Source organism: Crinia signifera, chromosome 3 (genome assembly GCF_055691185.1).
Source record: "Crinia signifera chromosome 3, ASM5569118v1, whole genome shotgun sequence".
In the NCBI taxonomy this organism is placed as follows: Eukaryota; Metazoa; Chordata; class Amphibia; order Anura; family Myobatrachidae; genus Crinia; species Crinia signifera.
In genome coordinates this window covers 313,733,860-313,761,491 of record NC_139219.1, presented here as the reverse complement: position 1 = coordinate 313,761,491, position 27,632 = coordinate 313,733,860, and positions in this window count along the sequence as shown.

Sequence of the window (27,632 nt, the reverse complement as noted above, 5' to 3'; positions counted from 1 at the left end):
GCAGTGTAACGCCTGTACAGGTAAGTATAGAACACTGCAGTGTAACGCCTGTACAGGTAAGTATACAACACTGCAGTGTAACGCTTGTACAGGTAAGTATAGAAGACTGCAGTGTAATGCCTGTACGGGTAAGTATAGAAGACTGCAGTGTAATGCCTGTACGGGTAAGTATAGTGGACTGCAGTGTAACGCCTGTACAGGTAAGTATAGAACACTGCAGGGTAACGCCTGTACAGGTAAGTATAGAAGCCTGCAGTGTAATGCCTGTACGGGTAAGTATAGAAGACTGCAGTGTAATGCCTGTACGGGTAAGTATAGTAGACTGCAGTGTAACGCCTGTACAGGTAAGTATAGAACACTGCAGGGTAACGCCTGTACAGGTAAGTATAGAACACTCCAGTGTAACGCCTGTACAGGTAAGTATAGAAGACTGCAGTGTAATGCCTGTACGGGTAAGTATAGAACACTGCAGTGTAATGCCTGTACAGGTAAGTATAGAACACTGCAGTGTAGCGCCTGTACGGGTAAATATAGGAGACCGCAGTGTAACGCCTGTACAGGTAAGTTTAGAACACTGCAGTGTAACGCCTGTACAGGTAAGTATAGAACACTGCAGTGTAACGCCTGTACAGGTAAGTATAGAACACTGCAGTGTAACAGCTGTACAGGTAAGTATAGAACACTGCAATGTAACGCCTGTACAGGTAAGTATAGAACACTCCAGTGTAACACCTGTATGGGTAAGTATAGAAGGATGTGAATTAGTTTAGGAAGCAGATGTTATGATTTGTTCTGAATAGCGTCACTCTTCTAACTCCGTAACAAAGGAAAAAGGAATGGGAGGTGCGCTACTAACAGGCAGCTGGTACCGGGGTTGTCAGCCCCAAAATAGGTATAGCTAAAAGGAAGAGGTATGTGTACCAGCGCCGGCTGAACAGTAATAAATTGAATGTTTTTTTTCAAACAATTTTACAATTTAATAAAACATGTTATTATGCACATAAATAATAAAAAAAAAAACAATAAAAATTCATGGCTAAAAAAGCATGGAATTCCATATGATTATTTCGTAATAAGTTAGAGCATGTTACCACTGAGTTTCCAATATGTTGGGGTTTTAATGGGGGGTGTCCAGTCCTTATATGCGACAGATGATTGACCATGGAGTTGAGTGGATGTGAATGGTGATCAGGGGCGGATTGGGACTGCAATCCAGCCTGTGAGAAAAACTTTTGCGGCAGCCTGGGGGGCGGAGGTGCTGGCGACAGGGGGTATGTAATTGGGGGGGTAGGCAGGCTGTATGTAATGCGGGGATGCGGGGGGGGGGAGGCCGCTGATGTAATGCCGGGGGGAGCTGGGCGGCGGTGCTTCTAATGCGTGGCGCTCATCTGCTCCAGTCCTTTCTGCTGCTTCTCCAGGGGAACGGGAGCTGGGAGTCCGCTGCTGCCACACATGAAGGTCCATGTGAGGTGCTGTGCGCTATTGCGCATGCGCAGCAGCCCTCCCTTGGCCATTTTGGATGTGGGCAAAGTGCCCAGACAATTCGGGGGAGCGCGGTCGGCCCGTTTTTACGGAGTTTTGGCCCAGCCCACAGGGAAATGGCCCGATTTCCCTGTGGACCAATCCGCCGCTGATGGTGATCCAGTGATCCACAGTCCCAGATGGTACAGTATGGGTAAACCTGGATAAGCAAGTGGTTTGATATAGTCACCTCGGATATCCTCCGGATAAGGGTTGGTATTTGGGAATGTAGTGCAATAGTCCCACAATAGGATCCAACAGTGAAGTGGGGTGGTAAATGCTCTATTTTTTTGGGACTGTCCTGTATACCACCTGGGACGGGCAGTGTGTCCTGTGGGGTTCAGTTGGGAATCTGCCAACCCGTCGCAGCGGTTAATAGACAATGTGCACATGTGCTCAGCATCTATTCCTGAAGACAGAGGGGCAGGGAGCATGGCCAGCAGCTCACCGATCGCTGGCCAATCCTCTTAGTGGTCACGCCCTTTTTCAGGAGTCTGCAGCAGGGCCGAGCGTAGGAGTCCTGAGCCCCACCGCCCAAAAGTTGTGAGGTATGGCTTACCTTCTTCCCATAAAGCATCCTGGTGCCACCTCTTACCCAGATCCGCAACACCAATGACATAGTTACATAGTAGGTAAGGCTGAAAAAAGACTTGCGTCCATCTAGTTCAACCTGGTATAGATATCCATTGCTGATTTGGTAGGTTCTGGTATTTTACAGACAATTTATATTTCTTATTTGTACCCATGGATGTTTTTCTCCAGTAAATGTTTGTCCAACTTTGCCTTGAACGCATTTAATGAGCCAGCCGTTACCACCTCTCTGGGAAGAGAGTTCCAGAGTTTGACTGTTCTGACCGTAAAGAAATTCTTTCTACTAGCTGAATGAAATCTTTTTTCTTCTAATCTATACTCATGCCCTCGTGTCCTAGATTCCTTTCTAGTAGAAAAGAGGGTGTGTGACAGTTTCTTATATTGGCCCTTGATATACTTGTACATGTTGAGCATGTCCCCCCTTAAACGTCTCTTTTCTAATGTAAATAGTCCCAAATTGCTTAATCTCTCCCAGTAGCTTAAATTCTCTATTCCCCTAATAAGCTTTGTTGCTCGCCTTTGGACTTTTTCTAATTCTATGATGTCCTTTTTATAGTGTGGGGCCCAGAACTGTACTCCGTACTCTAGGTGAGGTCTCACCAATGCTTTATATAGTGGCATAATTACCCTTGAGTCCCTAGTTTCCATTCCCCTCTTAATACATGCCAGAATTTTGTTGGCCTTTTTGTAGCTACATTACAATGGGCACTACATCCTAGTTTGCTGTCTATTTGGACTCCTAGATCCTTTTCAAGTATGGAATTACCCAGTTCCTCTCCACTAAGGTTGTAACTTGCACACTGGTTGTGTCTCCCAAGGTGCATAACCTTACATTTATCTACATTGAACCTCATCTTCCATTTTTTTGCCCACTCATCTAGAATTGCAAGATCATTTTGAAGCATGGTGACATCTTCTGATGATTTGATGACTTTGCTAAGTTTTGTATCGTCCGCAAAGATGGATACATTGCTGAGTAACCCTATCCCAATATCGTTAATAAAAATGTTAAACAAAATGGGCCCCAAAACCGAACCCTGGGGCACTCCACTTAGTACCGGTATCATATCTGATACGGCACCATTCACAACCACTCTTTGTTTTCTATTACATAGCCAATTCCCTACCCATCTGCAAATATTTTCACCCAATCCTAGGTTCTCCATTTTATTAATCAATCTCTTGTGTGGGACAGTATCAATTGCTTTAGCGAAATCTAGGAAAATCACATCTACAGCATTTCCATTATCGAGGTTTTTGCTAACCTCTTCATAGAACCCTAGTAGATTAGTTTGGCATGAACGATTTTTCACAAACCCATGTTGGTTAGTACTGAGTAGACGGTGATGGTCTAAATATTCCTGGATACCATCCCTTAAAAATCCTTCAAATAGTTTACCCACAATTGATGTTAAACTAACGGGTCTGTAATTAGCGGGATCTTCCTTTTTTGAATATTGGCACTACCTCTGCTATTCTCCAATCTTTTGGTACTATACCTGATGATAGTGACTTGCTAAAGATATAATGTAGGGGGGTAGCTAGTTCATCCCTTAATTCCATTAATACCCTCGGATGAATCCCATCTGGCCCTGGTGATTTATTTGTTTTGAGTTTGCTTAGCCTCAGTATTATTTCCTTCGGCGTGAAATCCACAATGAGATCTGGCTTATTTGTCCCGTTTGTGGTAAATGTTCGTTCCACAGTCACTCCCTTAGTAAATACTGATGAGAAGAACTCATTTAACAGTTTTGCTTTTCCCTTGTCCTCAGTAACACTTTTTCCACTAGTATCAGTTAGTGGGCCTATGTTTTCCTTAATTAAACGTTTACTATTTATGTATTTAAAAAACTTCTTTGGGTTGATTTTGCTTTCAGTGGCTATGCACTCTTCATATTATATTTTAGCTGCTTTGATTACCCCTTTACAAGTTTTATTTGATTCTTTGGGGGAAATTTACCAAAATGGATTCGTAGAAAAAAGGTGTATTCGTAGGGAGAAATACACCTTTTTTTTACGAATTTGTATTTTCGGGATTTACAATCCCAAAAATACAACAATTCGTAGTCCTAAAGATGGAACATTCGTATTTGTAGTTACAAATACGAATGCCCTACACCATCGATAGGATACGACAGAAATCACCATTCAAAAGAATGGTGGTTTCTGATTTACTAAGCAGCCGTACTGATAATACGGCTGCTTAGTGGTGTAAAACACCCACGCAAATACGACAGGAAAATAGAACACCATTTTCCTGTTCTATTTGCGTTTTAGCCTGCACGGATCAGTCAGATCCGTGCAGGCTGCAGTGTAAAAAAATAGAAAAATAAATAAATTAAAAAAAAAACGGCGTGGGGTCCCCCCCACAGCTGTAACCAGCACCAGGCTGACGGAGCCGGGGCCGGTAATTAAAAATCAGGGAACCCGACAAATAGGGGCTCCCCGATTTTTAACAACCAGCCCCAGGCTCCAGGTCCGGGGCTGGTTCCCAAAATACGGGGGAAAAAATGACTAGGGGTCCCCCGTATTTCAAGAACCAGTCCCAGGCACAACCAGCCAGCAGGGTAATGCCACAGCCGGGGGGAGACTTTTTATACAAGTCCCCCCGGCCAAAGCATTCAGCCCTACCGACCAGTCAGCCTGGCCAGGGGCCCTGGGGGAGTGGGGACCCCCCCAATGAAGGGGTCCCCCCCCTCCAGGACTTACCTGACCAGGCTGAAGCCTGGTACTGTCCCCGATGCCCCTGGGCGGTGGGCATCGGGCTGATTATGGTGTAAAAATAAGGTTAAACTATTGTTTTTAACTGTGGCACTACAAGTGCCAGCAAGCTGGGACTTGGAGAACCACAAGTCCCAGCCTGCTGGGCATTAAAGGGCCCGCTGGCACTTGTAGTTCTACAGTTAAAAAAATTGTGCACAAAACACACTGACACACTTTTAAAATAAAACTTTATTACATACAAAGCCCACACATACTAATACTTACCTATCTTCTTTCCGTAGGTAGCCCTGATGTCCTGTGTCGGCGTCTTCTGGTCCTGTGTCGTCTTCTTCCTCCATGACGACCGTCGCTGTCGCCGTCCGGATCCGACGAAATCCATTTGGGAAGCTGTGGAAGGAAACCATACTCACCTGTCCCAGGGCGACGTAGTCCAGGTAAGTGTCTTGGCAAAAAAACAAACCGACACCCGAATCCAAGCGGACACGACGGAGACGCACGGTGTTTGTTTACATCGTGCGGCTCCGCCTCCCGAATGCCGCTATTGGCCGCCTAGCGGCCAATCAGGAGCCGCTAGCCCGCAAGGCGGCCAATAGCGGCATTCGGGAGGCGGAGCCGCACGATGTAAACAAACACCGTGCGTCTCCGTCGTGTCCGCTTGGATTCGGGTGTCCAGTGGCAAACGCAGGATTTTCAGAAGGGGGTTTCCAGAGGGGCGGAGCAAAGCACAGAGATGGACACTTAGGTGCCCCAGTATACGCCGGGTCAGTTAGACCAAATGTATATCAATAATAATAATAATAATAATAGTAATAATAAAATTTTCTGGTGGGAGGACAGCTTGCTTGACTGCAGATAACTCCAGTTCCCGTAAAAAAAATTCTTAGATTTTAATGGTATTAAAAACTAGAGAATCCCACCTACCATATGGTATTGGGGACTAGGGGATCAGAGTTCAGGAGGTAGAGCAACTGCCAACGAGTATATAAAACTACATACCAGGTGTGTGGAGCTGGAGCAGTAACCAGCTGCTGGAAGGCTGATATCTCTGGATCTGGGAACAGTAGAGACAAGCTACTAGTGTCCATCAAAGGGGGAGAGTCCCAGCTTTTGGAATATTCCTTCAGAAAAACTCTAAGTCAGAAAGAAACTGAAATATCTGACTGGGAAGAGCAATTAACATGCTGGATGGGGACCACTGCTTTGAAGTCAAATATCTCCGCTTCCCAAGGGCCGATTTTTAAAATTCTTGTACCTATGGAAAGAGGGGACCCTCAGCTTTCAGACTCCTGGGGGGTTTCTGGGTACTCAGAAACCCCCCCTGCGTGCGCTACTGGTGTCGGTTTGTTTTTTTGCCAAGACACTTACCTGGACTACGTCGCCCTGGGACAGGTGAGTATGGTTTCCTTCCACAGCTTCCCAAATGGATTTCGTCGGATCCGGACGGCGACAGCGACGGTCGACATGGAGGAAGAAGACGACACAGGACCAGAAGACGACGACACAGGACCAGGGCGACCTATGGAAAGAAGATAGGTAAGTATTAGTATGTGTGGGCTTTGTATGTAATAAAGTTTTATTTTAAAAGTGTGTCAGTGTGTTTTGTGCACTATTTTTTTAACTGTGGAACTACAAGTGCCAGCGGGCCCTTTAATGCCCAGCAGGCTGGGACTTGTGGTTCTCCAAGTCCCAGCTTGCTGGGGAGGCTTGCTGGCACTTGTAGTGCCACAGTAAAAAACAATAGTTTAACCTTATTTTTACACCATAATCAGCCTGATGCCCACCGCCCAGGGGCATCGGGGACAGTACCAGGCTTCAGCCTGGTCAGGTAAGTCCTGGAGGGGGGGGACCCCTTCATTGGGGGGGTCCCCACTCCCCCAGGCCAGGCTGACTGGTCGGTAGGGTTAATGCTTTGGCCGGGGGGACTTGTATAAAAAGTCTCCCCCCGGCTGTGGCATTACCCTGCCGGCTGGTTGTGCCTGGGACTGGTTCTTGAAATACGGGGGACCCCTAGTCATTTTGTCCCCCGTATTTTGGGAACCAGCCCCGGACCTGGAGCCTGGGGCTGGTTGTTAAAAATCGGGGAGCCCCTATTTGTCGGGTTCCCTGATTTTTAATTACCGGCTCCAGGCTCCGTCAGCCTGGTGCTGGTTTCGGCTGTGGGGGGGACCCCACGCCGTTTTTTTTTTTATTTATTTATTTTTCTATTTTTTTTTACACACTGCAGCCTGCACGGATCTGACTGATCCGTGCAGACTGCTAGAAATAATTCGTATTAGCAGCCGTATATACGGCCGCTAATACGGATGGCTACACCATCGGAGGGTTACAAAGCAGTCGTATCTGACTGCTTTGTAAATCCCCCTCCGGAACACGAGTTTGCATACAACTTAAACAGTCGTATGCAACCGTAGGGAAAAAAACAATACGAAAAACTAGGTTTTTCATATTGGTAAATTTCCCCCTTTGTATTTTGCGAACGCCTCCTCATTCAAGTTATTTTTAGAGAATTTAAAGGCTCTGTTTTTTTTGTTAATAGCTGACCTTACTTCTTTGTCCAACCATGGTGGCTTTTTTTTGTTGAATTTACCTTTAGTTACTTTAGGAATGTATTCAATAGTTAGTGAATCAAGCATCTTTTTTAGAGTATCCCACATTTCTTCTGCATTTTTTCCCTCCATAACCGTTTCCCACCCAATTCCTGTTAGGGCTTCCCTGAATAATTCAAAGTTTGCTTTTCTGAAGTTTAGTATTTTTGCAGATCCTTTTTGATGTAATTTACTGAAGTTGATTTCCAGTGAAACCATATTGTGATCACTGTTCCCTAATTGTTCAATTACTTTTGTGTTTGAAACTAAGTCTGTGTTATTTGTTAATACTAAGTCCAAGAGTGCCTCATCACGAGTTGGAGTTTGTACCGTTTGTGTAATAAACTGGTCTTTAAGTAAGCTTAAGAACCCATTGCTTCTTGCTGATTTACCTGTTTCGTTTTCCCAATCAATGTCGGGTAAATTAAAATCCCCCATAATTAATACATGACCCTGATTTGATGCTTGTTTGATTTGGTTTAAAAGAAGAGACTCTTCCCTTTCGTTTATATTTGGTGGTCTATAGCATACCCCTATTATAAATTTGTTTTTTGTTTTTTTATTATTGTCGGTTATCTCTGCCCACACTGTCTCCGAGTTGTCGTCTTCCAGGTCTGTGCTCATATTTTTCTCACATGATGTTAAGTTATTATTTACATATAGGCACACACCCCCGCCTCTTCTATTTTCCCTGTCTTTCCTGTAGAGTGTATATCCCTCCATGTTTAATGCCCAGTCATGCGACTCTTTACACCATGTTTCTGTAATACCAATGATGTCGTAGTCGTCCCTACTGATCACCGTTTCAAGCTCCCCGATTTTACTCACTAAGCTTCTTGCATTAGCCAGTAAGCATTTTAATTTATGTTTATTTTTAGATATGGCTCTAATATTGTGATTAGTTTCACCCCAGGACCCATTTGAATTCTTTACTAGCTTCCTCTTTCCCCTCTCTCCTTCAACTGACCTACTGTATATGTTGTTTCCTCAGTGGCTCTGTCAGACCCCATGTTGTCTTGTGTATATATTTTTCCTGATGACGGGTTATTAATAAACAGACCTGAAATGTTGAAGAACCGTTGAGTGAGGTAAACTCATTTACTAATCCTGCTGAGTGCCTGATTATGGATGGAATATATATATTTTTAAATTATTTATTTATTATACATACACAAAATCTTACATATACATGGAGTTACATGGTTTAACCAACATGCCCTCTAGTGGCACATTTCAGAACTGTTTTTCTTTCTGTGTTGTTCCACACGGTTGGATTTTGCTAACAAGTCCTACTGCTGTAGGGTTACAGCAAAGTGGTTCACGTTTTATAATACAGCACAATAGGGCCTAGTTATCATGGGCAGATGTATTAAGCTTTAACAAGAGATAAATGCAGGGGTGATAAGGAGAAATAAACGTCCAGCCAATCACCTGCTAACTGCCATGTTACAGGCTGTTTGAAAAAAGTCAGTAAGGAGCTGATTGGCTGGACGTTTATCTCTCCTTATCACACTTGAATTTATCTCTTGTTAAGGCTTAATACATCTGCCCCATGGGGCCTTATTCTAGTTCACTGTTTCTGACAAAATCCTTCTTAGATGGACAAAACCATGTGCACTGCAGGGGGGCAGATGTAAAATGTGCAGAGAGAATTAGAGTTGGGTGAGTTATTTTGTTTCTGTGCAGGGTAAATACTGGCTGCTTTATTTTTACACTGCAATATAGATCTCACTTTGAATTAAAAAGGGATTTTTGTAAGAACTTACCGTTCGAATCCCTTTCTCTGATATGGTCCTGGTGACACAGCTCAACACTGGGATGTAGGAGGGTCCGAAGGAGCCAGGCACCTATCCTAAAGCTTTAGAGGGTAGGCTCCTCCCCTACTGCATCCCGGACTCTTCAGTTCAATCTTTCAAAGCCACTGGAATACATTAACTCAGTACAAACGCCTGCACATATTATATGCACATTTTTCAAAAATAACTTTTAACCATATAACATGAAACATCATGAACCTGGCATACTTACTGAGCGTAAGGGAGGGATCGCTGTGTCACCAGGACCATATCAGAGAAGGGGATTCGAACGGTAAGTTCTTACAAAAATCCCTTTTTCTCTTTCAATGGTCCTGGTGACACAGCTCAACACTGGGACGTTCCAGAGCCGGTCCTTTGGGTGGGTACGCTCAGGTCTGCAGCTCTCATTACTGCTCGCCCGAATGATGCGTCCTCCGACGCGAACTCATGGAACCTATAGAATTTGGCAAAGGTATGAACAGATGACCAAGTGGCAGCCCTGCAAACCTGCTCAGCTGTTGCCCCATGTCGAACCGCCCAAGAGGTGGCAACTGACCTGGTGGTATGCGCATTAATCCTGGCCGGTACAGGCCTACCAACTTTAGTATATGCAAACGCTATAACAGAACGCAACCACCTAGCAATGGTCTGCTTAGAAGCAGGCTGTCACACCAGGGGACTCAGTCGACAAGACTGAGACCTCTGGTGGGGACCTGGACCGGTACCTGAACCGGGGAGGTTGGAGAGGACCCCTGCGCATGAACTGCGCGACAGTGCACCCAGAGCCAATGAGTAGTCAGAGGTAAAAATACAACCAGGTTTATTATGCAGAAGGTTGTAATGGTACAGACAGTAAAGTATGCAGGAGTAATAACAGTTCATGCAGATTGCAATACTTTACAGGGATGATGAATTGTGGAATCGATGGTGGAACATCGGATGGATATCGGAGATGAAGACTGTGGGTCCGGAATGACGGACGGAAGGTAGGAGCTTGACTGTGGGTCCGGAATGACGGACGGAAGCTTGACTGTGGGTCCGGAGTATCGGACTATCGATGGTGGAACATCGGAGATGGATGATGCAGGAGCATCGGAGGACCAGAGTCCTGGAGCTAGGCTGAACCGCTGGGCTGACGAGGCAGGCTCACAGGTGATGGAATAACCTGGATGTCGACAGGAGATGGAATAACCTGGAACGCTCTGCAGAATGGGAGACAACACCAGCGGAGAAGTACACTTGCACGGAGACAAGGACAGCTGACCATATACAGGAGACAACTGAAGCACTAGCATTGATCTGAGAGCTCCCAGCATACTTATACCCACTGGGTGGCCAGGATTGGCCGGGCAGGTATGACTGGGAGATCAGATCACACAGGATTGGATGGGAATGACATGTGACTGGGAAAACATGGCAGCCCCCATGTCAGGCTATGGCGGGAAAGTATGTTTGCGCACACCATGCTGGATACTGAGAGCAATGGCGGCGGACAGGTGAATTGGCGTGCATTGGATACTGTCACTGGGGACAAGGAGAGCGGTGCACCGCGCAGCCGCGGACTCAGCAGCGCTGAGCAGACTGGAGGATGGCAGCGATGATGGCGCACGGCAGACAGGACGCCGGCAGAGGTGACGTCTGGACCGCAAGCTGAACCTGCGAAGGCACTTAGCCGGTAAGAAAGTCTGTCTGACAGCTCGGATCGTGACAGCACCCCCCCCTTTAAGGGTGGCCCCAGGACACCTTTTAGGCTTGCGGGGAAACTTGGAGTGGAACGCCCGGATGAGTCTGGGAGCATGGACATCGATGGCATTGGTCCATGATCGTTCTTCGGGGCCGTAGCCCTTCCAATCGATCAGATATTGCAGACGACCATATCGGATGCGAGAGTCCAAGATCTTACTGACCTCATATTCTGTTCCACGCTGGGTGCAAACCTTAGGAGCCTTGGGGAGCTTGGAATGAAAGCGATTCAAGACCAGCGGCTTGAGCAGCGAAATGTGGAATGTAGCTGGCACTTTCAAATAGGGCGGCAACTTGAGCTTGTAAGCTACTGGATTGACGACTCGCTCAACTGGGAAAGGACCAATATATCGGGGAGCGAACTTCATCGATGGCACTCTCAATCGAAGATTCTTGGTTGACAACCAGACACGATCTCCGGGACGGAGGGCTGGCACAGCTCTGCGTTTCCTGTCGGCAAATTTTTTGTACCTGCTTGAAGCCTTCAGGAGTGAAGAACGAATAAGCTTCCAGGATTTGACGAATTGCCGGATGGTCGTGTCGACCGCTGGAACAGAGGACACAGGTTGCAGAGTGAAGTCAGGAACTCGAGGATGAAACCCATAGTTGGCAAGGAATGGAGTGACATTAGATGAAGAATGATATTGGTTATTATGGCAGAACTCTGCCCATGGAAGGAGTTGAGCCCAGTCATCTTGGGAAGAAGAGACATATGTGCGGAGAAATGCTTCAAGGTCCTGATTCACCCTCTCCGTTTGGCCATTGGTTTGAGGGTGGTAGGCTGTGGAAAACTTTAGCTTGATTTGAAGCAGGGAGCACAGGCTTCGCCAGAACTTGGCTACGAATTGGACTCCTCTATCGGAGATGATTTCGAGAGGCAGTCCATGAAGCTTGAATATCTCTTTGATGAAGAGCTGGGACAGCTTGGAAGCTGACGGAAGACCGGTGAGGGGAACGAAGTGAGCCATCTTGGTGAACCGATCAACAATCACCCAGATGGTGGTGAACTTGTCAGACTCTGGAAGATCAGTTACAAAGTCCATAGAAATATGCGTCCAAGGACGATGTGGCACTGACAGTGGCATCAATTGCCCAGGAGGAGACTGACGACTGGTCTTGTGCTGAGCACATTTAGCACAAGAGGAAACAAAGTCCTGTACATCCTGTTTGAGGGACGGCCACCAGTAGGACCTGGTGATAAACTCGTAAGTTTTCTGAATGCCTGCATGGCCAGCGAATTTTGAAGAATGCGCCCAACAGAGCAACTTCTTTCTTAGAGCTGGCTTTACATATCTTTTCCCTGTAGGGGGCGTGAGATTAGAAACTCTCGTTGCGGAGAATGCCACTGGATCAATAATAAAGTGTTGATGTGTGGACTTAGACTCACTTTCTTGCTCCCATGAGCGGGAAAGGGCATCAGCTTTTCGGTTTTGTGTCCCTGGACAGAACGACAGCTTGAAACGGAACCTGGAAAAGAAAAGTGTCCATCTGGCTTGACGGGGATTTAAACATTGAGCAGACTTGAGATACAGAAGATTCTTGTGGTCTGTGATAATTGTGATCTCATGAACAGCGCCCTCTAGAAGATATCTCCACTCTTCTAATGCCAACTTGATGGCGAGAAGCTCTTGGTCACCGATGGCATAGTTACGCTCTGCAGGCAGGAACTTACGGGAGTAGAACCCACAGGGATGAAGACGACCATCGGGCGCTTTCTGCGAGAGGACTGCCCCAACACCCACGGAGGAGGCATCAACCTCGAGAATAAAGGGCAAGGTGGTATCAGGTTGTCTTAAGACAGGAGCGGAAGTGAACCTCTGTTTCAACAGATGGAAGGCTTCGATGGCTTCTGCCGGCCACTTCGCTGGATTCGACCCCTTTTTTGTCAAGGCAGTGATGGGAGCCACAATAGAAGAGAAGTTACGAATGAATTTTCTGTAATAATTGGCAAAACCCAGGAAACGTTGAATACCTTTCAGCGAAGAGGGAATTGGCCAATCTTGGATGGCCTGCAGTTTTCCTGGGTCCATTTGAAGACCGGAACCGGAGACAATGTACCCTAGGAAGGGTATAGACTTCACCTCGAAGACACACTTCTCCAGTTTACAGTAGAGATGATTAGCTCGCAGCCGGGACAGAACCTCTTTGACCCAATAACGATGTTCTGTGATGTTATTGGCGTAGATTAAAATGTCATCGAGATATACCACTACATGACTGTAAAGAATGTCCCGAAAGATCTCATTGACATAGTGCTGGAACACGGCTGGGGCATTGCTGAGCCCAAAGGGCATGACGAGGTACTCATAGTGGCCGTCTCTGGTATTAAACGCCGTCTTCCACTCGTCGCCCTCTCGTATGCGGATGAGATTGTATGCACCTCTCAGATCGAGTTTTGTAAAGATGGTTGCACCGCTGACACGGTCAAACAGCTCGGTGATGAGAGGCAACGGATATCGGTTCTTTACTGTAATGTCATTGAGGCCGCGATAATCAATGCAGGGACGTAGGCCTCCATCCTTCTTTTTGACGAAGAAGAATCCTGCGCCAGCAGGAGAAGTCGAAGGACGGATGAATCCCTTTGCCAGATTTTCCTTGATGTAACTGGTCATGGCTTGAGTCTCTGGAATAGAGAGAGGATAGGTTCTACCTCTGGGTGGTTCTTTGCCTGGGATGAGTTCAATAGGGCAATCCCACGGTCTGTGAGGAGGTAGGACATCAGCGCCAGACTTACTGAATACATCGGAGTACTCTTGGTAGGGAAGAGGCGGAAGGTCTGCTGCATCGGCTGAAGAATGACGAGCTGGAAGTACCTTTTGGAGACAGGTACCAGAGCAGGAAGGATCCCAGGAAAGGATTTCGGATGTCTTCCAATCAAGACGGGGATTGTGAAGACGGAGCCAGGGTAAACCCAGAACCAGAGCATGAGTGGCTCGGGGTAAAACCAGGAAGGACAAGAGTTCAGTGTGCAGGACTCCCACTTTCACTGTAAGTGGCAAAGTTCTGCGGGAGACTGTCGCATCAGGAATCCTACTGCCATCCACAGCAGTAAGGAAGACAGTCTTGGAAAGACTTTCAGTGGGCAACCCCCACTTGCGGACCAGTTCTGCAGTAACAAAGTTGCCAGCGGCACCGGAATCAAGAAGCGCGGAGACAGTCTTGAAATGCTGACCAACTTGTAGGGAAACTGGAAGGACACAATCGGTTGCTGATGGAGAGGACTTAATTACTCCTAGCCTACCCTCTCCTTGACGGGCTAGGAGGAGGAGTTTTCCTGACGCTTTGGGCATGCAGAAATTTGATGTGCAGGATCGGCACAATACAGGCAGAGCTGTGCCAACCGTCGACGTCGACGTTCTCCTGGAGACAAACGGAAGCGGTTTATCTCCATTGGTTCTTCTTTGGAATGGACCGCAGGAGCAGTGGGTAAAGAAGGCGGAGGAGTTGGCACTTTAACTGGAGCGCTCTTGTGACGTTCTATAGCCCTTTCTCGGAAGCGTAGGTCTACTTTAACACACAATGAAATAAGGTCACTTAGACCTGAGGGTAAGTCTCTTGTAGCAAGTTCATCCTTGATACGATCGGATAGGCCATGCCAGAAAGCTGCGTATAAGGCCCCATCACACCAGGAGAGTTCTGACGCCAGAATCTGGAACTGGACCAGATATTGCCCGACGGAGCGGGATCCCTGTCTGAGACGGAGGAGTTCAGTGGAGGCAGATGCTGATCGCCCAGGCTCATCGAAGATACGCCGAAATGTTGACACGAAGTCCTTGTAGTTGGACAGGATGGCATCGGATCTTTCCCATAAGGGAGATGCCCACTCTAGTGCCGCTCCACACAGGAGGGAGATGATGTAGGCGATCTTGACCCTTTCAGTAGGGAAGTTGCTGGGTTGCAGCTCGAAGTGAATCTCACACTGATTGAGAAAGCCTCGACAGGTCTTGGGGTTCCCATCATACTTGGTGGGAACAGACAGATGAAGGCGAGGTGCAGCAGCCATTACAGGAGGATGAACCTGCTCAGCTGTTGCCCCATGTCGAACCGCCCAAGAGGTGGCAACTGACCTGGTGGTATGCGCATTAATCCTGGCCGGTACAGGCCTACCAACTTTAGTATATGCAAACGCTATAACAGAACGCAACCACCTAGCAATGGTCTGCTTAGAAGCAGGCTGTCACACCAGGGGACTCAGTCGACAAGACTGAGACCTCTGGTGGGGACCTGGACCGGTACCTGAACCGGGGAGGTTGGAGAGGACCCCTGCGCATGAACTGCGCGACAGTGCACCCAGAGCCAATGAGTAGTCAGAGGTAAAAATACAACCAGGTTTATTATGCAGAAGGTTGTAATGGTACAGACAGTAAAGTATGCAGGAGTAATAACAGTTCATGCAGATTGCAATACTTTACAGGGATGATGAATTGTGGAATCGATGGTGGAACATCGGATGGATATCGGAGATGAAGACTGTGGGTCCGGAATGACGGACGGAAGGTAGGAGCTTGACTGTGGGTCCGGAATGACGGACGGAAGCTTGACTGTGGGTCCGGAGTATCGGACTATCGATGGTGGAACATCGGAGATGGATGATGCAGGAGCATCGGAGGACCAGAGTCCTGGAGCTAGGCTGAACCGCTGGGCTGACGAGGCAGGCTCACAGGTGATGGAATAACCTGGATGTCGACAGGAGATGGAATAACCTGGAACGCTCTGCAGAATGGGAGACAACACCAGCGGAGAAGTACACTTGCACGGAGACAAGGACAGCTGACCATATACAGGAGACAACTGAAGCACTAGCATTGATCTGAGAGCTCCCAGCATACTTATACCCACTGGGTGGCCAGGATTGGCCGGGCAGGTATGACTGGGAGATCAGATCACACAGGATTGGATGGGAATGACATGTGACTGGGAAAACATGGCAGCCCCCATGTCAGGCTATGGCGGGAAAGTATGTTTGCGCACACCATGCTGGATACTGAGAGCAATGGCGGCGGACAGGTGAATTGGCGTGCATTGGATACTGTCACTGGGGACAAGGAGAGCGGTGCACCGCGCAGCCGCGGACTCAGCAGCGCTGAGCAGACTGGAGGATGGCAGCGATGATGGCGCACGGCAGACAGGACGCCGGCAGAGGTGACGTCTGGACCGCAAGCTGAACCTGCAAAGGCACTTAGCCGGTAAGAAAGTCTGTCTGACAGCTCGGATCGTGACACAGGCCAACCAATTTTGTGTATGTCATACAAAACTAGCAAAGTATCAGTCTTTCTGACACTCTTAACTCTGTCCACATAAATGCGCAAGGCGCGCACAACATCCAAATTTCTCAATTTGTCCCTTTTCCTAGAACCCTCTGGGTGATGGAACACAGGCAGAACTATCTCCTGATTTAGATGGAAAGTAGAGACTACTTTCGGTAAAAATTTGGGTACCGTCCGAAGGACAGCCCTATCATCGTGAAATATAAGGAAGGGAGACTTGCATGATAATGCACCCAACTCCGATACTCTCTTTGCTGACGCCACTGCCAACAAAAATACCAGCTTCCACGTAAGGAATTTAAGGTCAGCCGACCTTAATGGTTCAAAAGGCGCCTTTTGAAGGCACTCCAACACCAGCGATAAATCCCATGGTTCTACTGGTTGTTTGTAGGGAGGTTTCAACCGAGACACCCCCTGCAGGAAGGTCTGTACTTCCGGTAATAATGCAGACCTTCTTTGGAAGTAAATAGACAAGGCCGATATCTGTACTTTTAATGATTGAAGGCTTAACCCGGAGGAAAAGCCATCCTGCAAAAATTCCAACATTTTTGCCAATCTAAAGCGTGATGTGTGTGACTTCTGTCTTTCACACCATCGAATATAAGTCTTCCAGACCCTATAATAATTCGCTGAAGACACTGACTTTCTGGCTTTTATCATTGTGTTAACCCCTTCCCGACATTTGACGTACATTTACGTCATGGTCGGGATGTACTTCCCGACACATGGCATAAATGTACGTCATGTTTTTAAACTGTCACCGCGTCTATAGACGCGGTGACAGAGGGACGATGTCTGCTGTCCCTGACAGCAGACATCTTCCCTCATTGCCCAGGGGGGGCAGCGATGCCCCCCGCCATCGGCGATCGCTGCGATTGGCTGTTCAAACGTGAACAGCCAAAAGCAGCGTTTACTGTGTTATGTGTAAAATTTTGACTCTGCTGCCCCCTAGTGTCCAAAAAAATTAAAGGAGGTTGAAATAATGATGTAATAATAAAGTATACATATGGTCTATGTTAGTTATTAACTATTTTGAGTGGTATGATTATTTGTATCACAAGCAGAAAATTTTACATTTTGCAAATTGCAAAATGTTCAATTTTTTTACGACATTTTGGTATTTTTCACAAAAAAAAAAAAACTGTATCGACCAAAATTTACCACTAACTTAAAGTACAATGTGTCACGAGAAAACAATCTCAAAATCACTGGGATAAGTAAAAGCAAAAAAAAGTTATCCCCACTTAAGTGATACATGTCAGATTTGAAAAAAAGGTCTCTGTCAGGAAGGCAAAAACAGGCTGCGGCGGTAAGGGGTTAACCACCGCCTCTGAAAATCCTTTATTCCTCAAAATGGCGGTTTCAACAGCCAGGCCGTCAAAGTTAATCGAGCTGAATCCAGATGGTTGAACGGTCCTTGTTTTAGCAGGTCTAACCTCAGAGGTAGACGCCACGAGTCCACAGACAATCTCTGAAGCCTCGAGTACCAGGACCTCCTTGGCCAATCTGGGGCCACTAAGATCACTGGGCTTGCCTGGGCCTGTATCTTTTTCAACACCCTTGCCAGCATTGGAAATGGTGAAAAGACATAAAGGAGATTCCCCTCCCAGGGGATAGTCATGGCATCCACTGCTTCTGCCAGTGGGTCCCTTGTTCTGGCATAAAACCTGGGTACCTGATGATTGAACCTGGATGCCATCAGGTCCACATCCGGGGTTCCCCACCTCTGTGTAATCTGGTGAAACACCTGTGAGTTCAGGCTCCATTCCCCTTCCATCAGCTCCTCCCTGCTCAGGAAGTCGGCCTCTATATTCTCCACTCCTGGTATGAATATAGCTGATAAAGCTGGAACATTCTGTTCCGCCCACAAGAGGATTCTGGACACCTCCCACATAGCCAGTTTGCTGCGTGTGCCTCCCTGGTGAATCAGATATGCCACAGCTGTGGCGTTGTCGGTCTGAATCCTTAAAGGGAGCCTCTGTAACCTGTCTCCAGCCAGAGAAATTACTTTCCACACAGCTCTCAGTTCCAAGATGTTGATCGGTAAAGCAGACTCCTCTGGAGTCCACAAGCCCTGCAGACGCAAGTCCAAGACTACTGCCCCCCAGCCCCTGAGACTGGCATCTGTAGTGACTACCAGCCAGCTCCAGGACTGCAGGGACCGACCCCACTGAAGGGAATCCACCTCTGTCCACCATTTCAGGGAGGATCGAGTTTCCGAAGACAACACTATCTGTTCTGACTTCATGGTCTGCGTGTTTCCTGACCAAGCCGTCATAATGTTCCACTGGAACACCCAAGAGTGGAACCTGGCAAACTGCAACGTCTCGAAAGACGCCACCATCTTCCCCAGCAACTTGAGGCACCTCCATACTGATGTGCTCCGAGAACCGAGAATCTCCTGGACCAAGGCAGCCAGATCCCTGGCCTTCGCCTCTGGTAAAAATACCCGATGTAAGTGGGTATTCAGAACCACTCCCAGGAATTGGAGTCTCTGTGACGGCACCAACTGAGACTTTTGCAAGTTTAAAAGCCAGCCGTGAGCCTGCAAAAAACTGATGGCTTCTGCCAAATGACTCTGCAACCTGTCTTTGAACAGCAGGTCGTCCAAATATGGTATCACCGTGATTCCCCTCAGCCGAAGCACAGCCGCCATTACAGACATTATTTTGGTGAATACCCTTGGTGCTGTGGCCAGTCCAAAGGGCAACGCCTGGAATTGCAAGTGCAGGTCTCCTATCGCAAACCTCAACAGGGCCTGATGTTCTGGGTGTATAGGGACATGAAGGTACGCGTCCTGGACATCCATGGACGCCAAAAATTCTCCTTGGTCCAGGCTTAGTAGCACTGACCGTAGAGACTCCATTTTGAAATGGTCTACCCACAAATGGACATTCAGAGACTTTAAATTCAGAATTGGTCTGAAAGACCCGTCTGGTTTGGGCACCAGAAACAGAGTGGAATAAAAGCCTCTTTTCCACTCCGCTCTGGGAACCGGGATAACCACCCCCTTCTCTAACAGAGAGTGAGCCGCTCCCAAGAGGGCTGTACGGAGCCGAGCCTCCTTTGGTAGTGGTGTGGGAATAAACCTTCTCGGAGGAAGACCTTTGAAGGGAATTCTGTAACCCTGGGCTATATGTCTAATACCCAGGAATCCTGGTCTAGCAAAGCCCATGCGTCCCTGAACTGTGACAGATGCCCCCCTACCCTGACCACAGCCGGGCAGATCCCCTGGCAGTCATGCAGAGGGTTTGTCCTCTCCTTTGGTGTTAGGTTTCTTATGAAAGGAACCAAATTTTGACTTTGGGGCTTTTCCCCTGGAGGACTGAAACTTTCCCCTAAATGACTGTCCTCGAAAGGACGCACCTCCTCTAGGGGAGGGCCGAAAGGACGGCCTAAAAGCAGAAAATCTAGATGTCTGCTTGGCTGCGGGGGCAGGCAGGAAGGTACTCTTGCCACCTGTGGCCTGCTTAATAATCTCTTCCAGCTCAGAGCCAAATAACAGCTTTCCTTTAAAAGCTAATGCTTCTAAGGCCTTCTTAGACTCATTATCTGCCTCCCAAGCCTTAAGCCAGAGCACTCTCCTGGCATTGATAGACACTGTGGAAACTCTAGTAGCCATCTTGAGAGCTTCCTCCTCAGCTTCTAGCACATACTCTGCGGCTGCTTTAAGCTTTCCCGCCAGCAGCAACACACAAGGGTCAGCATGTAAAATCGTGCACAAATCATTTGCCCACTCAATCATGGCCTTAGAGACCCAGGCTGAAGCAATCAGGGGACGTAGGGTGAATCCCACCCCTTCAAATATAGCTTTGAGGTTACCCTCTAGCTTTTTGTCCACAGGATCCTTAAAAGCTGCCCCCCCCTTGCACTGGTAATACAGTAGCTTTTGACAGACGTGCCACAGAAGCATCAACCACTGGAACTTTTTCCCAAAGCTCCGCATGAGACTCAGGCATGGGGTACAGACTTAAGAATCTCTTAGGCATCTGCAGCCTTTTATCGGGGGCTTTCCAAGCCCCTTCCAATAAGTCCTGTAAACCTTCATCTGAAGGGAAAGTAACAGCTTCCTTACGCTGCCGTTTAAATACACCTTTAGCAGGAGTCTTATCCTCCACAGACAATTTTAAAGCCTGTTTAACAGCAGTAATCAAATCTTCCACCCCTGCGGCTGAGGAATCTTCAGAATCATCACCCTGCTCCCAGGGAATGTCTGCATATGCTCCCTCCTCTTCATCCACCAATAAAGGCACTGAGTAATACCTTTTAGGGGTCCCCGCAGCATCAACATCAATTCTGTCTAGCAAGTCACTAAACCTGTTGATCCCCTTTGCAGTATCCTGCATCACCTGTAGTAAAGCAGGGTCTACCTGGGTAAAAGGCAAGGAGCCAGAGGACTGCTGAGATGATGGCATAGGTCTCTGAGAATCTACCAAGACATCACTCTGTCTGTCCAGCAATTGCACTAAAGCATTAACAGACCAGCCCAGGGCACTAGCCCACGCGGGTTCAATTTGCTCTACCCTCTGGGGTTCACTCGCCATGGGTCTCACAGCAGCGCAAGCAATACACAAACCCCCCTTGGCCATCTGCTCAGGTACAAATTTTTGTGTACATACATTACAAGCGCTCAATGCATTAAGGGCTCCCTCCCCCAAAACCACAGCTTGTTGCTCAGACATGATGTAAAGTAACCACACAGTGCATTCAATGTACAACAGCGTTTATACAGAGTCAATGCACCCAGCCACTTATCTGTCTGTCGGTTTCAAATGCGGGGAAACGATGCCCAGGAAATCCAAACACTCTGTCAGGATCTGTCAGCCAGCTCAGCTCCGCTGCAAGCGTTCCGAATGGCGCCAAAACAGAGTGAGGGAAGAGACCAAGTCCCTGCTGCTGCGGGGTCCGTGACTTTTGGCGCCAACCACCCCCAGACAGCCGCTCCCTTAGTAGGATCTCCTAGTTCCAGTATCTCCCCCTCAGCTGGGGACCACTTGGAACATGCCTGTAACACACTGCTGTCCTCTCATAATAGGAGCTCAGTGTGTAAGCTCCGCAGAAAACGGCCGCCGCCATCACGGAGCGCCTGTCCCCCATGATCCCCACCTAGCGTGAAGCTGGTTTCAGAGCGCTCCGGAGCCCAGGCAGCTTCTTAAAAGAAGCTGTAAGCGCTGCACAGGGAGGCCAGACAGCGTCTCCCCTGTGCACAGCGAGCTGACAGGACGTGCTTCTGTCAGCTCCTGCTGCGCTAGCAGTGTGAGGATTCACTAATGAGAATCCTCACACTGTGCCTACCTAGCTAGAGTGAAAAGTTAATAAAATAATAAAAAACCCTAACTACTCTAATTCTTCGGCTGCTCCCGCAGCCCTTTAGAATAGCACCCACTCCAGTGGGCACCTAACACGAACTGAAAAATCCGGGATGCAGTAGGGGAGGAGCCTACCCTCTAAAGCTTTAGGATAGGTGCCTGGCTCCTTCGGACCCTCCTACATCCCAGTGTTGAGCTGTGTCACCAGGACCATTGAAAGAGAAAACCCCACCCAAATCTAACTCTCTCTGCACAAGTTACATCTTCCCCACCTGCAGTGCACATGGTTTTGTCCATCTATGAAGGATTTTGTCAGAAAGAGTGAACTAGAATAAGGCCCATAGCCCCAAGCAGCTCAACAGCATTGGAAAACCACCTGATCTGAGGCAATGGGGCAGATGTATTAAGCCTGGTAATGTGATAAAGAGGTGTGTTAACGCTTCAACTCCTAACTGTTATTTTTCAAGCACAGCTGATTGGCTTTTGCATTATCACCTTCCACTTTATCATTTTACCAGGCTTAATACATTTGCCCCGATGTGTAATACACTGACATTGGGCCAGATGCACTAAGCTTCAAGTGATAAAATGGAGAGCGATAAACAACCAACCAATCAGCTCCTGCCTGACATTTTCACACACAGCCTGTAACATGACAGGTAGGAGCTGATTGCTGGTGGTTTATCACTCTCCATTTTAACACTTTTGAAGCTTAATGCATATGGCCCATAGTGAGGTATCACTTGTAGACCTGTGTCACCCACATGATATGCTGCTTTCAGAAGAGATTTCTTTACAGGTGTTTCTGATAACAGATGTGTGTCTAAATAAAGTTGATACAAAAAAAGTGATTGAACAGTTGGAAGCGAGCGGTGACATTTCTACCTGTTTGAACACCTGGTGCGGCATATCCACGTGCCAGAAAAAGGGTGCATGATCATGTTCGTTGGGACATGACCCATTTTTCATCACTGCAGGCAGTGGCGTAACTACCTGTACACATTTAGGAGCTTATTCTGATCGTAGCGGCCAAACGTGCGTACGTTCGCTATTAACGTACGCTATCCGCACGCGGCCGTTGGGGTTAGGTCCACCCACAACTCAGCCGCATTCGTACGGCCAGAAACATCGGCAAAGGGGAGTGGCGTACAATTGAGCGTACGCCAACGTACACGGACGGACCAGCCCTTACACTCCGACAACTGGCGTACAATTGAGCGTACACCACCGTTTACGGACGTCTCTCGGCCGTCTTCCCACCGACTTCTTGCGGCTATCTGAGCGTACGCCAGCTTGCACGGACGGGTCCCTATTGTTTTCAATAGAAAAGTCAGCTTATGTCACCGCTCGTGAGAGTGAGCGTACGTCCGTGTACGCTGACATACCCTTCATATATATGGACCTGCAAATCTTGCCTTTCAACTATAATTATGATAATTAATTAATTGATTGAATTAATTAATGTGCAAAATAGAGGGCATGGGCTTAAAACATTGCTGAAACATCCTTTGTAGGTGTTAGATGTGGTTTATGTTATTGTATCATAAATACAAAACCTATGTTTGTATTAGAGTGAACACGTTGACACATGTCGACTTGTGTAGATTGAGTGTGCTACTGTGTAAAGTCTATGAAAGCACGTAGTGAATGTGTATAACTGTTTAACAAATAGCTACCTTAGCATATATAAGCAGGTCTTACAAAGATTCTTACCTTAAATAAACAAACCTTTAAATGTCGAGAAGTATAGAAAGATAAGCTTCCAATGTGTTAGAGTGCTGTGTGTGGCTTGCAGGCAGTGAAATCATGGTTTGGACTTAATAGACTGCAGCATTGGTTATTACATTCAGGTGTATGTGTTTGGTAGTAATCCGCGTAAATTAGCTAACCCAGGCGCACGCTGGCATGCGGTATCTGTAGGGGTGGTTTGAGATGGCGGTTGGCGGCCGCCTGTTTTGTGTCCGAAATGAACGGTGCTTTAGTCGATCGTGCGGTAGTAGCACCGCTCATTTTTGGTGCACACCCCCGTGTACGCCCATATTTACGCCCATTTTCCCTCATTATTTCGGCCGCTCCCCTCATCACGCCCCTATGCCGCCCCCAATGCCCGTACACTCGCGTATAGGTTTTTTCGCACGTAGAGACCCGGCCGTAAGCGTTGTGGAGTGTTCGCGCCTGCGCATTAGCGAATGTACGCATGCGCAGATCATAAAAAATCCCGGGACGTACGCGTACGGCCCGGCCGCTCCAACCAGAATAAGGCCCTTAGATCCCACCTGCCAAAAAATGTGTGGCGCCCCCCCCCTTTCTTTAGTAAAACATAACAATGGTGCAGGCTGGTTACCTGGGCCACTGTGCACCACCATGTGTAATGCTGCAGCCCCGCTGGAGTGACGTGCGCCCATGTGGCGTAACAGGGAGGACATACTGTAGCCTTCCGTCACTAGCCTCAGCTTGCAAGGATCAACTGGGGATACTAGCGGAAGTGTGTGCGGCTAATGACACCACCCCCAGGCGCAGAGGAGGCGAGGAGACTGTGGAGGGGGGGCGGGTTGTCACCTACGGTACACAGCTACAGTACATAGCCACCACTGCCCACTACTACTGAGTGACAGTAAACTGTGTATTCATACAGGACAGCAGGTATTTTTCATTGCGCCACAAGAGCGCTGGTTTCCCCAAGCCACAGCTGGGGCTGCCACGCTATAGTTACGCCACTGACTGCAGGGGTTCGGGAGATGCAGGTTACCCCCAGAGAGTGTATTGGCTTCAGTGTCAGCTCCTACACAGGTTATTAAGCAAGAGTCACCCCTCAGCAGGTCATACCTGGGTGTGACCCGCATGCCCCTAGCGACACCATTGGAAGGAGTGATAGTTGGAGTTGCTGAGACAGAAGAATGGGAGACGCCACTGAGCGATATGACTCAGATAAATGAATAAAGCAGCTGGGAGATAGAGACTACAGCAGCAAGTAGACTGGCTGAGACGTCAGGTGCACTAGTAGCTGCAAATAACCCGCGATTGGGAATAATTGTGGGACAGATAACGAACCTGTCCAGATACATCAACTCTTTGTAATATAGAACTAAGAGTCAATCCAGGTGATGAAAATCTTTATCATAAGGTAAAAGTGTCTGACTAGCTCCAGAACCCCATAGAAATCCCCCTGATAGCTATATAAGGCATTTGGACATTTTTAATTAGCTCAATTAGGCCAATAATTACATATATTTTGGTTTAAAAAAAAAATTGGCCTCAAAATCCCCCAAATCAACTTCGAATATGCATCTCAAATTTACTGAAAGTACTTAAACAAAAAACATAATGGGGGAAATTTACTAAGTTGGGCGTTCTATTTCACATGGGCTGTTGCTATGGGCAACCAATCTGATACAATCTATTGTCTTCTAGAAGATGCTAAATAAATAAGAAATAGATCCTGATTGGTTGCCCATAGCAATGTCCCATGTGAAATAGAACTCCATCTTAGTAAATTTCCTCCAATATGTATGATTTTTTACTTACATTTTTTAATATAAAATCAGACAGTTTACACCATTTACAAGCATCCAGTACTTTTCTTGCGCCCACTAACAGCCTTCTATATGATTCCGGTAATAAAATGAGCGCTTTTGAGGTCCAGGAGAGTCAGGGATGGTTCAGATGGTCCTGTGTGAAGATTCTTTGCAGGCCCACCATCTTTCTGGTGGTGCAGTTGGCATTGTCCCAAAATGTTCCATGTATGCGTAGGTCTCCAGGAACATGGCGCCTATACCCTGCTGGGTGCAAAATCACTGAGCATGTGCAAATCTCCAGGAAAATGGATGGTGCACCATATTCCAGAAAGGAAGAAGAACAGTGCTTTGGTTTCACCAAGTAATATAATAAACCCTGTATGACTAGTTATAATAATAAATGGGGTTAATTTAATAGGGTGTGATTTTTTTTTTAAGTATATGAAAATGGCACCTAACTAATGTGCGATTTTTTTGTGGGAGTTCGTAAATGTAATAGTGTGTGATTTTTTGACTCAAATTTTTTTAGACCAACTGCATATCACCCAAACTGTCTGGATTTCAGCGGGACAGTCCCCCTATTTGGAGACTGTTCTGCTGTCCCTCCCATGGCTGGCAATGTCCTGCGGACAGGGGGGGCAGTTGGGGGGAGCTGGAGATCACAGCATCTCTTCACTGCTGGGAAGGGGCTGGGGGCTGCCCAGTTGTTAGGAAAGCGCTGGGTAAGCCCCCAAAAATGGCATGAATAGGGGTTGTGGCACTAGGTCACGCCCCCTCTATACAAAGCTATGCCCATCCACCAGGTAGCTTCGTCCCCTTTTTTGGACTATGGCGTGGCATGTCACGATTCCTCAGTTCACAATGTTGGGAGGTATGCAGCCAATAAATTTGTGAGCCCTCTGTCTCATCCAAGCCCTCTGGCCCTGCAATACCTTCAGAGCTGAGTCTTGACTTTGACCTGCAGGCCCCTCTTACTACGCAATCAAGGTTAAAATGTTCACAGCATTTCGTACAGATATCCTCTCCGGTCTGGAATCCTCTGTCAGGTCCCTGAAAATGGAGATCGTGGGGATAGGGCAGAGGACAGAACACCTAGAGAGCAAGATGCAGGAATTGGTGACATCAAATAATGATTTGCTCACGGCACACTCAGAGCTACAGTACATGCTGAACGGTCTATGGTTCGCGACAAGTTAGCAGACCTTGAGGACAGACCACGCCGCAACAACCTCAAAATCAGAGGCATCCTTGATTCAGTTGCACCGGCGGAACTCCTAAGCTATGTCACTAAATTATTCCAAAAACTCCTCCTTTCTGCAACCCCTCAGGATCTGCTGATAGATCATTACTACTCTCCCTAAGGATACGCTGATGAGGATCCATTTTTTCATATCAAGGAGGATATCCTTAACACGGCTTGTCAAGAAGAGGGATTGGACCTCATTGGTGTTTTACAGATTTTTCCCGACCTGTCGCCATATACCCTGGCAAAGAGATGCTCATTTAAAGCTATAACATCCGCAATGCGGGACAATAACATTCCACACATGTGAGGCTTTCCGGTCAAGATTATTGTTCAATTTGACTCCTCAATAGAAGCCGAAATTAAACTGCTATCAGACTGGGAAATTTCTGTCTCCCGTGAGCCATCCCACCCCACAGGACATAGGCCTGAGACCTTATTCTCCACCAATTTATATTTACAGAGGGTCATCTAAAGTCTTTTTTTCTGGCTGTGTTGAACCCCTCTACTGGTCAGGCTTAGTTGGATATTGCAGACACTCACCCTCATCAGTCAGATCCGTGCAGGCTGCAGAGTGTAAAAAAAAGTGTAAAAAAATAAAAAAAACGGCGTGGGGTCACCCCCACAGCTGTAACCAGCACCAGGCTGAAAATAAAAAAAATCAGGAAACCCGGCAAATAGGGGTTCCCGATTTTTTGAAATTATCCCCAGGCTCCAGGTCCGGTGCTGGTTCCCAAAATACGGGGGACAAAATGACTGGTCCCCCGTATTTTAAGAACCAGCCCCAGGCCAAACCAGCCAGCAGGGTAATGTCACAGCAGGGGGCCACTTATTATATAAGGTCCCGCGGCCAAAACATTAACCCTATAGACCAGTCAGCCTGGCCAGGGGCCCTGGGGGAATAAGGACCCCCCCAATAAAGGGGTGTCCCCCCTCCAGGACTTATCTGACCAGGCTGAAGCCTGGTGCTGTCCCCAGTGACCCTGGAGAGGTGGTCACAGGGCTGATTCAGTGTAAAAAAAATAGAAGAAACTATTGTTTAATACTGTGGAACTATGAGTCCCAGCAAGCCTCCCCCGCAAGCTGGGACTTAGAGAACGACAAGTCCCAGCATGCTGGGCATTAAAGGGCCCGCTGGCACTTGTAGTTCCACAGTATTAAAAATAGTAAAATAAACACACTGACACCCTGAAAAAGAAAACTTTAATACATCCAAAGCCCACACATACTGTACTGATACTTACCTATCTTGATCCCGTTGGTAGGTCCATGGGTCCGGTGCTCCTGGGTCCGGGGCTCCAAGTCTGAAGAGTCCGGGATCAAGGATCTGAAGAAATC